The 12930-nt window shown below is 39.8% G+C and overlaps 1 protein-coding gene across 1 annotated transcript in view; it reads left to right on the plus strand.

Annotated features, from left to right (window-relative positions):
* Nucleotides 1-12930, plus strand: part of SLIT3 (slit guidance ligand 3) — a 760437-nt gene that overhangs the window by 152364 nt on the left and 595143 nt on the right. The window lies entirely within an intron of this gene.

Consider the following 12930-nt stretch of genomic DNA (forward strand, 5'->3'; position numbering starts at 1 on the left):
GGTTGCTGGACTCATTTTTGCCTAGGCTTTCAACTGATTGTAAGATATGAAAGCCTGGGCTCTTAGCCAACTGGCCAGAACTGTATCATCTCTATATTTTAGCGAAAGCAGATGGTGTTATTGCACCTCGCTTTGGTACTGTTAGTGATCTAATTTAAATCATTTAAGGTATTCAGAGATACCATGGTGATGGGTGCCTTCACACATGTTCATAATAATTGCTATGAGTGACTGGGTAGTTTGCCTTTTCCAATTATTCTATTGATTTGGATCAGGTAGGGTCAGATAAGGATGAAATCTTTCTGAAAGTCACTCCCTGTTGTGACTGATTCCTTAGTTCTCTATTTAAGATAAATGGGGCATTAAATTGTAAGGTCGGGGTTGAAAATTACTTTTTTTTAATGAACACTTTAATCACATTAAGCAGACAGGGATAGAAATAGTTTGACAAATAGCACAATCACTATTTTCAGATGGAAGTGTGTGAAGGGAAGGATAGTTTTATAATTAAAATGGGAAGTGGGACTTGATCTATGTTCAATTGCTGATTCCTCCACAGATTTTCATTTAAAATTTTATGGGCCTAAGTTTTTGCTCTCTATATTATTGATGAGGACTTCATATTGGGTGTCATTCCCCCTCATTGATGTCTTTATTTGCTCTTCAAATTACGATAATTTTGTCTCATTGCCAATTTGTTAATTATCAAAGCATAACTCTCAAAAAACATGCTTCCCTGCACCAAGCATCTTGCACATAGTTTATATAATACAACGAATTCCTGTAGGGAGCTTTATATCCTGTGATAGAAAACTATTTTACAAATATTATGCTAATGCATTTGTATAAGTCTGTGGTATCAGAGACTACTCAGTGCAGATGGAGGTCAGTGGGGTTGTGGTGTGTGCTTGGTGTAGGTGGAATATTTGCAATTATAGCAGCAAGATTTTAAAAAGCTGTACTGGGCATATGCAAATAGCAGTTTTCAGAGGTTTATAATTTGGGCAGGTTTCTTGGACAACAAAAAGCACTTTTCTGACTTCACCAATTCCCCCTGCCAAATTACTAATCATGATTACGGCCCTACCAAATTCACAGCCATGAAAAACGTGTCACGGACCGTGAAATCTGGTCTCCCCCCCATGAAATCTAGTCTTTCGTGTGCTTTTACCCTATACTATACCAATTGCATGGGGGAAATCAGAGTTTCTCAAATTGGGGGTCCTGACCCAAAAGGGAGTTGCAGGGGGGTGGTCACAAGGTTATTTTGCCACCCTTACTTCTGTGCTGCCTTCAGAGTTGGGCATCCAGAGAGTGGCAGCTGTTGGCCGGGCACCCAGCTCTGCCAGCAGCAGTGCAGAAATAAGAGTGGCAATGCCATACCATATCACCTTACTTCTGCACTCTACCTTCAGAGCTGGGCGGCCAGAGAGTGGTGGCTGCTGACTGAGGGCCCAGCTCTGCCATCCTTACTTCTCCGCTGCTGCTGGCAGCGGCTCTGCCCTCAGAGCTGGGCTCCCAGCCAGCAGCCGCTGCTCTCTGGCCACTTAGCCCTGAAGGCAGCGCCACCACCTGCAGCAGCGCAGAAGTAAGGGTAGCAGTACCTCTCCTCCCCCTACAATAACCTTGCGACCCTCCCCCACAACTCCTTTTTGGGTTAGGACCCCTACAATTACAACACTGTGACATTTCAGATTTAAATAGCTGTGACTGTGAAATTGGCCAAAATGGACCATGAATTTGGTAGGGCTCTAATCACGATGGCACAAGAGCTCTTCAAATAAATAACTAACAAAATAACATTGACAAAACAATCTATTTTTGCTCTCGTTCTAGGAAATGTCTGATCAGTTTCTGCTGACTTTTAAAAAGTAAACCGTGACGCTGGTACCAAGCCTGGAAAACAGTAGCTCAAATTTTTAAAGTTTGATCAAGTTATAAGCAACTGAAAATGAGGGCTTATAACAGGTCCAGAAACAATATTAGGCACTCTGCCTCTTATATAAAAAGTTTGGAAATAAGTCACTTCTTTAAATCTGATGTTCCTTATCTTCTTTAGTCTGCAGCATATGAGGTATGACAGGTGATAACCTAGAACTGGTTAGACATTTCCTATCATTCTGCCATATGATATGAATTCGGGCTAGGAGATATTGACCATATTAAATGCTTACCGTTTGGGAGAGACCCAACATTTTCAAATGTCTATGTCTGGCTTAGATAGAATGAATGCCTGCAAGTGTACTTTGTGCATATGCAGCCATGATGGTCCATTGGCAGTTATGGACATCTTTTAATCAAATGTGAACAAGTGTACTTACTGTCACAGGCACATACCTCTCTGAATATTGGTACGTTATTACAAGCCCACATTAGTAGTTTGAGCGATTCCCATGCATGACTATGACTGACTGCTTTTATTTTATTCTGAGTAGAGAATGATGTCTGGACAGTTGTGAGGAGCTTTTAAGCTGAAACGTCAGTTACACTTGAAGCAAATTACACACTTTAAACTGTTTTTTCTTGCTTTTGGTAGTTTAAATATGGTTAGTCACTATGTCTTTCCTCTGCAGTTGTAAACATGACAGTTGTTGTTGATTTGGGTATTTGACATTAAAGTCCAACTGTTTCAGAACTGAGAGTGCTACTTTACAGGGCTATATTTTATCCCAAAAAACAAATGTGCTTTTCCTTCAGCTGAACTAGTTTATACCAGTTAACAATGAACTGCTTCCAAAAAGACACTAGTACCTGCTTTGAAAATGTATTATACATTTTTTCCTGGAAGTCTATAATTAAAATAGCATTAAGGCAAATAAAACTAAATAACTGGATGTTAAAATAAAGTCATGGTGAAACCAAACATTTCTTGGCAGCAATTAACTAATTAATTAGAAGTAACTGTAGTTCTCTTCTGATTTGCAAATCTCTTAGGATCTTGGTTTATGTTCTGCAGCTAATGGGGAAGTGAGAGGTATGCTCAGTGAATTTCAGAAACTGGTTCCAGGCTTAATTTCTCACGTGATAGATTGGTATGGAAGGAATGCACTTGTCAAGAATTCCTCAGGCTGGACACATTGCACAAATCACACTGTTGGGTTCTCTTGGAGGGAAGCAAGCAGTGTCATCTTCAACTTTCTGCCAACCGTTGTGAATAGAAGTTCAGACTATTAGGTCTTACAGTGAGCACCACATCAATAAAGCCATTCTTACAATAAAATAGTAAATTTAACAGGAAATCGTGACAAGATGGGTGAAGACAAGTATGTTCTATGCTATATAGTCGTTTAAATTTTCTTCTGACACCCAAATTTCGTGGCATAATATCTTGATTTTTGTGTAGCTCCACTTTATGAATGGGAAGCTTTCCCATGGTTTTGAAATCTCTTAAGGTTTCACCTGGATTATAACACTTAGAATTATAAACCCTGTTCCTATGGTGATTAAGAAAATCTCCCTAAAAAGCATGAAAGCCCCAGTAAAGTAGCTCTGAAAAACATTTAAATTCTCAGTTAAGTGAATGCTGTAACTGTTTGTGTATTTAAAAGATGGTGGGAGGAGAGAACATATGACCCAAGTTGGTGTTCTCTTGTGACTTGTAGGCTTAAAAAGATTACACATCAGAAGGGGAAACACTGATACAATAGTGTGTGCATGTATGACTTGAGCCTGAAGAATGGAAGCTTCCAAAAATACCACACCAAGCCCTTACTGAGGCAGTCTTGTTTTAATTTCAGCGGTTGGAATAATGACAGTTTAAAGAGCAACAAAATAGGCAGTCTGAGTTCAGCATGTAAGATTGTGGTCTCAGACCTCCATTTTTGTAATCACAGCATGCAATAGAACCTGATTGTATACACAATTATACTTCTGACAGCCTCCATTTTACATTCTATTTAAAAGAATCTCTGTATTTGAAAATGAGTAACAGCATAACCCAAAATAAAGAAAACTTCAGATGTAATATTGTTTTGCAGAGTATTATTCCACAACCATTCTAGTCAGGAGCTTAAAATCAATAAGAAAATGGAATATGCCACCAATTAGAGGAGGTAGCAAATTCTGCCATTTGGATGTCTGCACAAACAGATGCCTCACTTACTGAAGCCACATTTTCAATTACACTATTAAGAAAAACCCTTCTGCTTTTTAAGGACCAAATTTATCAAATGTCTCTTGGATAAATCTGGCCCTATAGGGTGTGTGTTAGCAAACTGTTTCATGGCTTGATCCAACATCCTTCGAAGTAAATGGTTGCTGGGTCAGGCCCTTGAAGAGAAAGTTGGAACATTACATTTGGCCATCGTTGTTGGTAGCATGCTAGAGGCAAGGAAGGGGGCAGGATTTTCTGATAAATAAAATTTTGCAAAACTTGAAATATTTCTAGTATTGCTTCTTTCTCTCTACTCAGAACCTAATGTGCATTAATTTCAGACATGTGTCTTTTAGCTATATCAAAGGTGTATGCCTTAAGTGGAGCGGTAATAAAGATTATCCTTTAGGATGAGCACTTTCTCAAATAAGCAGGAACTCAACTAAATCCAAAATGACCAGATTTAATGAAAATTGAAAATTCAGTAGCTGAAACTGAGTTTGATGATTTACACAACAGTGTCCAAATACCTTCCTATAGTCTTACTCTTTAAAAAAATCTCTTCTCAGTTTGGAAATGCCTTTTGAATGTCAAATTTAAGTCTAAGATTTAAGGGGCTACATAGTAAACCCTCCCTCCTTTTATTTCAGGAATACAGTTTAATTTCAGTCCCTCGCATTGTAGGTATTTTAATGTCTATCTGCATCTGAGTGTAGACTTGGACGTTTTTGATAGAGACTGTTGCAGAGCAGATTATGGAAGGAAATGTTTTGAAGTCCAATAGTTTCTTTTCTCTTTCTACACTCAGTTTATTTCTTTCCAACTTAGATGCTGTTTGCTTATAAATTGCAGTTCGTTTGTACTTGTCATTAAGTTCCTTCCTAAGATTTTCATGTTCGATATATCTAACCCAGAATATTACAGCGTGAATGAGAGAGTTCAGCTAATCTAATTACAAAATCAGATAAGTGATCACACTGGAGAGTAGTTACTTGGGAGGAAGCATAGATGGTCCTGTGAGACAGTTTAAGGTAATTAGTTTTACAGAGTCAAGTTTTTCCTTTTTTAAGTTTAGTAAAGAATATGGGAAATACACATTTTCTCATAGCTGTATGTGTATGTCTAAGCAGACTTCTGTGTTTGGGGAACAGAGATCACATCATTAATTTCATCATGTTCTTGTGACTGGATCCGGGTTCTGTGTAAATGGTCAAGGTTTAAACATTAAAGATCAATCGTGCCAATAATGCTCAGTCCAGAGTAAGGGACCTGGGGGAGTCTGACTGCCCAAGGGACATTCCCAGTGCCCCTCTGCAACTCCAGTGAGTGCAATAGGAGAGTTTAGCATTGTGCACCCTTGTTTAGTGGTAGCAGCTAGTGTAGCTAGCTAGTGTTCTGACCCTCCTGTCTCCCTTGGCTTGTGCCTGGTCCTTGTTCTGAATTTGCCAAGGATGAGATGGGAACTTCATTGCAGCACACTGCCATGTGCATGGTGAGGCCCAATGTGGCCCACTCTGTCTTGCTGCTGTAATGTTTTTCATGCTGCGTACTGAACCTTATTTCCAACGCTTAATGGAATGGCTTCTTTTGAACAACCTGAAAGGGGGAGGTGATGTGGGAAAATGCTTGGCCTGTACAAAATGGTTCATGGGTTTCAGTCGTAGGTGGCAGTCTGAAAACTAGAGATTAACCCAAGATGTTAAATTCCGGTTTGGATCCTTACTTTAAAGGTCAGCGGTGTCTCCAGCTTGGGTCATTTTATAGGTTCATCTCTGATAAAGTTACGATTGCTAATTACCACTCTTGTTAGCTAACTCAGCAGAGATCTTGAGGATGTGGAGAATAAAGCATTTTTCATCTCAGGTGGTCCTTTCAGAGTAAAGAACATTATTGAGGGTCTGAGTAGGTGCAGGGATGGTGGAAACAAGCATGGGAATCTTGCTGGTTTGTACCCATCATTCAGATACATGAAAAAATACAGTTTCTGGCGCTGCCTTTCAGAAATGTCGTAATTAAAAGCTAGTAGCTTGAAGCTCAAAACGTGCTAGTGAGCATAGTAGTGTGTTACTCTGGGATCTAAGGTGAGGTGCTGAGCATGAGCTGCTCCCATTGATTTAAGCTGGAGTTGTGGCTGCTCAGCTCTTGTGAAAATTGGGCTCATTCATTAGAAGTGCTGCTGTGTCCTTGCAGTGGAAGCAATCCAAAGACAGTTATGATCTAAGAAACCTTAAATCCAGACTAATGAGTAGCTCAGTGCAAGGAAGTCTTAACCCTGAACATCAGTCAAACAAAATACAGGACTTAAAAGCCTCCTTTTGATGCACTATTAAGTGAGTGGAAAAATATTATCTAAAGATTCAAATGGTGCGTGAGAGAAAAGGCTATTCCTCTATCTTCCTTTGTGTGTTTAAGTCTGTGTGTGCATGTGCTTAATACCAACAGTCTGAGTCAACCAGAAACTTACAATCAGGTGTCTAAGTCTCCTTGGGAAAATGAGTCTCAGTAAATATGATTCCAGCCTTAAGGTTTCAAACAGTGTGTTAAACAGAAGGAAACTTAAAATTGTTGAAAACTAGTTTGTACTGCCTAGTAGTCAGAGTGCTAGCAACTCAAGTTGTACATACACTTAAATGCCTCAGGACATTTTGAAACCATGTGTATGGCTGCCATAACATGATGTCAGTTGCACTTACTTGCCATATTTGAGTTATTTGGCATTAGTTATGCTCTTCCTGCCAAACTTCTGCTCAGCCTTCATAAAATATCCATTTCTGTTTCTGAAGTGCAGGTGTGAAAAATTGTACCTGGTCATTGGCAGGAACAGTTAACTAATGTAGGAAATAACTTAGTTGATTTCTATAGCTGTTGGTTGTGTCTTATAAATTCCATTTACTAGGAGCCACTTTTTTTTTTTAACTAAAGACACAAAACACAACTGGGTATTTCAGGAAACTGAAAATGGTGCTCTTCAGTTTTATAAATCTCTTGCAGCTCTACAAACATTAAGTTTATCCATTTACTTTCAGTTATAAAGCTCTGTGATGAGGACAGAAGAATTCTCTTAATTAAGTCCCAATAGAACCTGAAACTTGTGTGGTCTGATTTAGCCGAAGCTGTCATGAATTAGACAGGGCAATCTCACAAGTTAGCAAGCGTATGGAAGCTCCACTTAAAATTTATTGGATCCCTTTAAGCCTGCAAAATTGGTTAGTAAATGTAATGATGATAAGCTTTCCTATGGTATTTCCAGAACCACATGGCCAAAAATTAAAAGTGAGAGACTTTTTTTTTTTTTTTTTTTACCATTTTAGAGAAAATTCTGAGTTCATTTCTAGAAATGGGTAAAGATTTTGGGCTGGTTCTTTTCAATACTTTGTGCATTTCACTTCCATATAATTGTTTTAAACCTAAATGCCACACAAGGCTTTACAAGTAGAACGGTGTGTAGTTTAAAAAGTAATGGTTTTTTTTATTTTAAACTATTCAAAAATTATTTCAATAAAGGGCTAGTCTGAGCCCTTGGACTCGAGTCTGTAAGGATGGCAGTAAGGTTTGCCGCCCCAGGAAGAATCCTTGGAAGGAACTCTGGCTCAACCAGAATTCCTTCTCTATACTTGGGGGGGGGGAAACGGACGGGACTCTTTGCAGCCCTTTACTGACTTGCAGCTAGCTTCCCCTTTTCACATCCATTCAGTTCTGTTGACTGGCACTTAAGGGAGGCGGGGATGACCCCCTTCCTTTCCTATTGACTCAAGAGGCTTTTGGGCCTGGGCCATGGCACTTTGCTGAATGACTCATATTATTTAACCAGCTCAATTAAAAAGTCTTAAAATACTATATTCAGATACAATTTGGACACAGCGGTGAAACATCTAATGGGAAACTTACGCTGACATGTACTATTTCACATCTGCTAATAGGCTTGAAGATGAAGCCAGGCATGTTATTTAAAATGTGTGCTGTTCACCTATGCTTTTTACTTGCAATACAGAAGACTGGCCATGTGACGTACTTGCTCTTGTTCTCATATGGAGACTGCAACTATTGTCGGCAGAATTATAAGTATTTTGCCTGTTATAGATAATTCCTTAATGTTTCACATTAAAAAACAAAACAACCCCAAAAAACTATCCCTCCACTTGTGTAACCATTAAGTAGCACAGGCGCTAAAGAGTGATTTTATTTATTAGATGGAAGGAGACAGATGTTTCTTGTAAGAACTTTTGTTTGGTTCTGTAATCTGTGAATTGTCTTCCTGATTATAACTTTATCCACTCTGATTGCTTTGCCAGTTACTCGGACAGTTCACTAAGAAAATACAAAATAAATAACACATTTCATGGTGAGTGATGGTGCCCAAAAGTTGACAGTACACTTATGAAACACCTGTGGTGAATCCTGGAGAAACATCTTGAAAGGTTTTGAACAACTATTTTGGCTGCATTGTCAGACACAATTAACTTTTTCATTTTGTCTATACCAGTCTGGAAAATGTAGGAATAGTTGTTCTTCAGACGCTAAAATAAAAATGAGAAATGTTAAGTGACTCAAAAAAAAATGAAAAAACCAAGGGGGGTGGAGGGTACACGACAATCCTCTGCAGTGTTGATGGATAAAAGCTTTATAAAATGGCTTTCAAAATATCTGGCACTTGCACTGCTGACCAAGAGAGCCATGAAGCCTTTTGTAATGCAACATGGTGAGGGTTGATAAAGGGTCCCCTATCCCATTTCCATGGCAGAAGCCTTTCTCTACCTTGTGGATAGCACAAAATAACACACTACACAAATTCTGAGCTACATAACAAAATGTGTACCCAATGCCATGAAAGCCAAAATAGACAGCATTACTAAGGCTCTTAATCTAGTGAAATATAACCCCTCTACTCCTATCATCAACTCTATCCTAGTGGATAATGTTTCACTAACTACCTAATTGGGAGAATTTGGCTGGAAAATTGCCATATTGTTCTCTTTTAAAGAGTGCCAGGAGCAGGGGCTGCCCGTTGTCATGTCAGTGGCTTAATCAGAGTTTTGCCTCTCTGTCTGTACTGCCAGGAGACGTTCATCTGTTTTCAGTCTCCTCCCCAGGTGGTTAGGCAAGCAACCAAGCTCCCTTATGATCAGAAACCACACACACAAGAAAGCTGCATACATTGATTGTTTGTTCCCTTTATTGTTCCATCACCAAGCTGGGGTAGTTAGAGGCAGAAGACTATTTCTGGTATATCGAGGCTATAATTTGGAGGAATAAAGTACTGCTCTCTGTTCTGGCCATCTTTGAAACATAATTTGACATTTCCCTAAAATACAGCATGAGACTTTAGCTCTGGCAGAAAATGAATGCTGTACTCATGCCTGAACATCAGCTACATATGCATCCCCGGATGTGGTAGTATTTACATTTAATGAAAGAATGACTGCTTCGCAAATGAACATATGGAGTAGAAAGAGAAAATACCAGCCAATGAAAGATGGTCCACTCCTTTCCGGCTATGCACATAATGAAGGAATGCATTTCTGAAATCTGTCAAGTTATCCTTTGCTGCATGTAGTCAAGATGTGTCCAAATTAATTCTGAAATGGTGACTCATTTAGTGCAAAATTAATCAAATACTCAATTAGGTTCCTTTTTCAACGTGCTGCGGGCAATGTAACATTGCAAAGGTGAGTATGTGCGTTTGTGAATTCGTATGTACATAAAATACAAAATGATTTTCAAATATCTACTAGCATACATACAGAGTAACAATTTAAGTAGACACTCAGCTGATCAATCACCCTTTTGTTGCTGACAACTGTAACACATCCCATGTAAGATGGCTATAAGAAAAACAAGGGAGCTACTTCAAATTTCATACTTATTTTAAGGTAACTATTTTCATCTGTAATTTTGTTTTTCTCATACCATTAGTATAGCTTTTGGGGAAACAACCCATCACCTCCATGAATAAGTTCCATTTGTACTATGCTTTCTAAATTTACCTATGGGCATTATCTGTGAAATGTTTTTGTCCTTTTAGAGCAATGTGTTTTCATTTGGCTTAAAAAGAGCATTTGAAACAGCCAAATTTTTTTTTCCTAGTCAAAGTTTGATTATTGTGAAGGAAAAAAGTTGTTTGTTAAACATAAACAATCAAGAACAATTTTGGACATCCATTTACAACTACTTGCCGTGTTAATAATGTCCGAAGAAGACTCTACATGGAAGTTTTCAAATTGGATTTAATTCTCCAGATCAAAACTTTTCATGTTCCCATTCCTATCCAGATGGAGAGGGATTTCTGTTAAATCCTGGTCTTTGGTGCTCACTAGTACTTTGAAGTAACTCATGGCTCCAGAAGCCACATGCGCTATCCCCATTTGTTCTGTAGCAAGAGTACAGTAACTCCTCACTTAACATTGTAGTTATGTTCCTGAAAAATGCGACTTTAAGCGAAACGATGTTAAGTGAATCCAATTTCCCCATAAGAATTAATGTAAATGAGAGGGTTAGGTTCCAGGGAATTTTTTTTCACCAGACAAAAGACTATATATATATATATATATATACACACACACACACACACAGTATAAGTTTTAAACAAACAATTTAATACTGGTACACAGTGGTGATGATTGTGAAGCTTGGTTGAGGTGGACAAGTCAGTGGGATATTTTCCAGGGAATGCCTTACTGCTAAATGATGAATTAGCAATTGACTGAGCCCTCAAGGGGTTAACTGCCTACAAGGCAGCAGGAATGGAGGGAGGGGAGATAGCATCGAGAAAATAGACAGAGACACATACTGTGTGTGTGAGGGAGAGATGCGCATTTCCCCTTTAAGTACACTGCCTTGTTAATTAGATCAGCTTGCTGAGACCGCAGCTGCTGCTGCCAGCAAGCTCCCTCTGTCCTGAGCCCTGTTGTGTCCCCCCTGCTCTATGGAAGATGGGGTAAGTGGGGTGCAGGAGCAGGGGGGAGAGGGACACCCTGATATTAGCCCCTCTCTTCCTCCCCTCCCCCCCGCACAGCAAGCAGGAGTCTCGGGGAGCAGCTCCAAGGCAGAGGGCAGGAGCAGCACATGGCAATGGGGGGAGGGACAGCTGCAATTGCTAGCCTGTTGGGCAGCTGCTGCACTGGGAACTTGGGGGAGCGGGGAGCTGATAGGGTGGCTGCCGGTCCACCCTGGTTCCAAGCCCCCACCAGCTAGCTGCAGTGGGCTGCTGTTCCTGCAAGCAGTGGACAAAGCAGGCGGCTGCCAAAGGACGTTAGAAGGGAGCATTGCACAACTTTAAAGGATCATGTTCCCTAATTGATCAGCAACGTAACAACGGAACATTATCTGGTACAACTTTAAGTGAGGAGTTACTGTATGTGAGAACAACTACTCCAGTCTGCATTAGAAATGTGAATAAAGGCATAAATGTATTGTTGGTTGTTTTTTACATCGTTGTTTAACAGCTTTTGAGTTGAGCAGTTGGCGCTGACCTAATCTTTAATTTTAGGGTGGCACCCCCAGCTACCACATAGGATTTTTGGGGGGACATCTGTTATGAGCATGCTCTAAGGCAGGGGTAGGCAACCTATGGCACGTGTGCCGAAGGCAGCAGCGAGCTGATTTTCAGTGGCACTCACACTGCCCAGGTCCTGGCCACCAGTACGGGGGGCTCTGCATTTTAATTTAATTTTAAATGAAGCTTCTTAAACATTTTAAAAACCTTGTTTACTTTACATACAACAATAGTTTAGTTATATATTATAGACTTATAGAAAAAGACCTTCTAAAAACGTTAAAATGCATTACTGGCACGCGAAACCTTAAATTAGAATGAATAAATGAAGACTCGGCACACCAATTCTGAAACGTTGCTGATCCCTGCTCTAAGGTATCTCTTCTTTCCCCATGTCAGAGGAGTGGGCATGGCTCTGCTATTGTACTCTTCACCTCGGCCTCACCAGGGAGAGTTTCTGTCTTGAAGTAGTCCAGGCTTTTAGAAGGCGGTGGTGCCAACTCTTGACACTCTGTTGCAAGTTTCATGACTGTTTGTGATTTGTTTTAAAAGGCTGTGCTCCTGAATTCAGTGAGAATGCCCACTTTCATTAAAAAAAAAAAAACCCAAACAAACTTCCAACTCTCATGGTTGCAAAGGAAAGCTTCAGAACGTGATCCCTAGTGACTCCAAACCCAGAATACAAATAAAAACCAAAATACTTTATTTTTTTAAATCTGTGACTTTTAAGACAACTTCATGACATTCTGGGCCAGACTTTTTTCAACTCCTGTGCTTGGCAATATGGGAAGGTTGCCCTCCACTGGTGTATCCAAGTGCTTTCCATTAAGAGGAATGGTGAAAATCTCTTCCCTCCTCCCACCTCTCTCCTTCAGGTTTGAGCATATCTTTCGTCTCCATGGCTTCCCTTGTGTCCCTCCACTGGTTCCCCTTTCTCCATCACAAAAAATAAGTTACTTATCTTCACTTTTCAAGGCCCTGTACAGCCTTTCCCCATGCTATCAAGAAGATGACTCCCACTTCCTCTCTGTAGAGGAAGAAGATGATCATTTGTTGTTTGTATTACTGTAGTGCCTAGAAGCCATAATCATGGGCCAGGGCCCTCTTTGTTCACTAGTTACATTTTCAAATGAGCAACTTTGTGCTTTCTCCCATACTGCTCCTTACATTTTGGAGGAGCTCCCAGGATACATCTGTTGAGGTAGGGACATTTTCTTGTTCCGTTTGTATAGTGATTAGCACCATGGGGTCCTGGTCTATAACTGGAGCCTAAAGGCTACTGCAAAAAAATGAAATAAATAATAAGAATAATAATTCAGAGTGATGGAGACCACTTTATGGTACA

This window comes from Terrapene carolina, unplaced genomic scaffold (assembly GCF_002925995.2).
Source record: "Terrapene carolina triunguis isolate 2854851 unplaced genomic scaffold, T_m_triunguis-2.0 Scaffold838, whole genome shotgun sequence".
In the NCBI taxonomy this organism is placed as follows: Eukaryota; Metazoa; Chordata; order Testudines; family Emydidae; genus Terrapene; species Terrapene triunguis.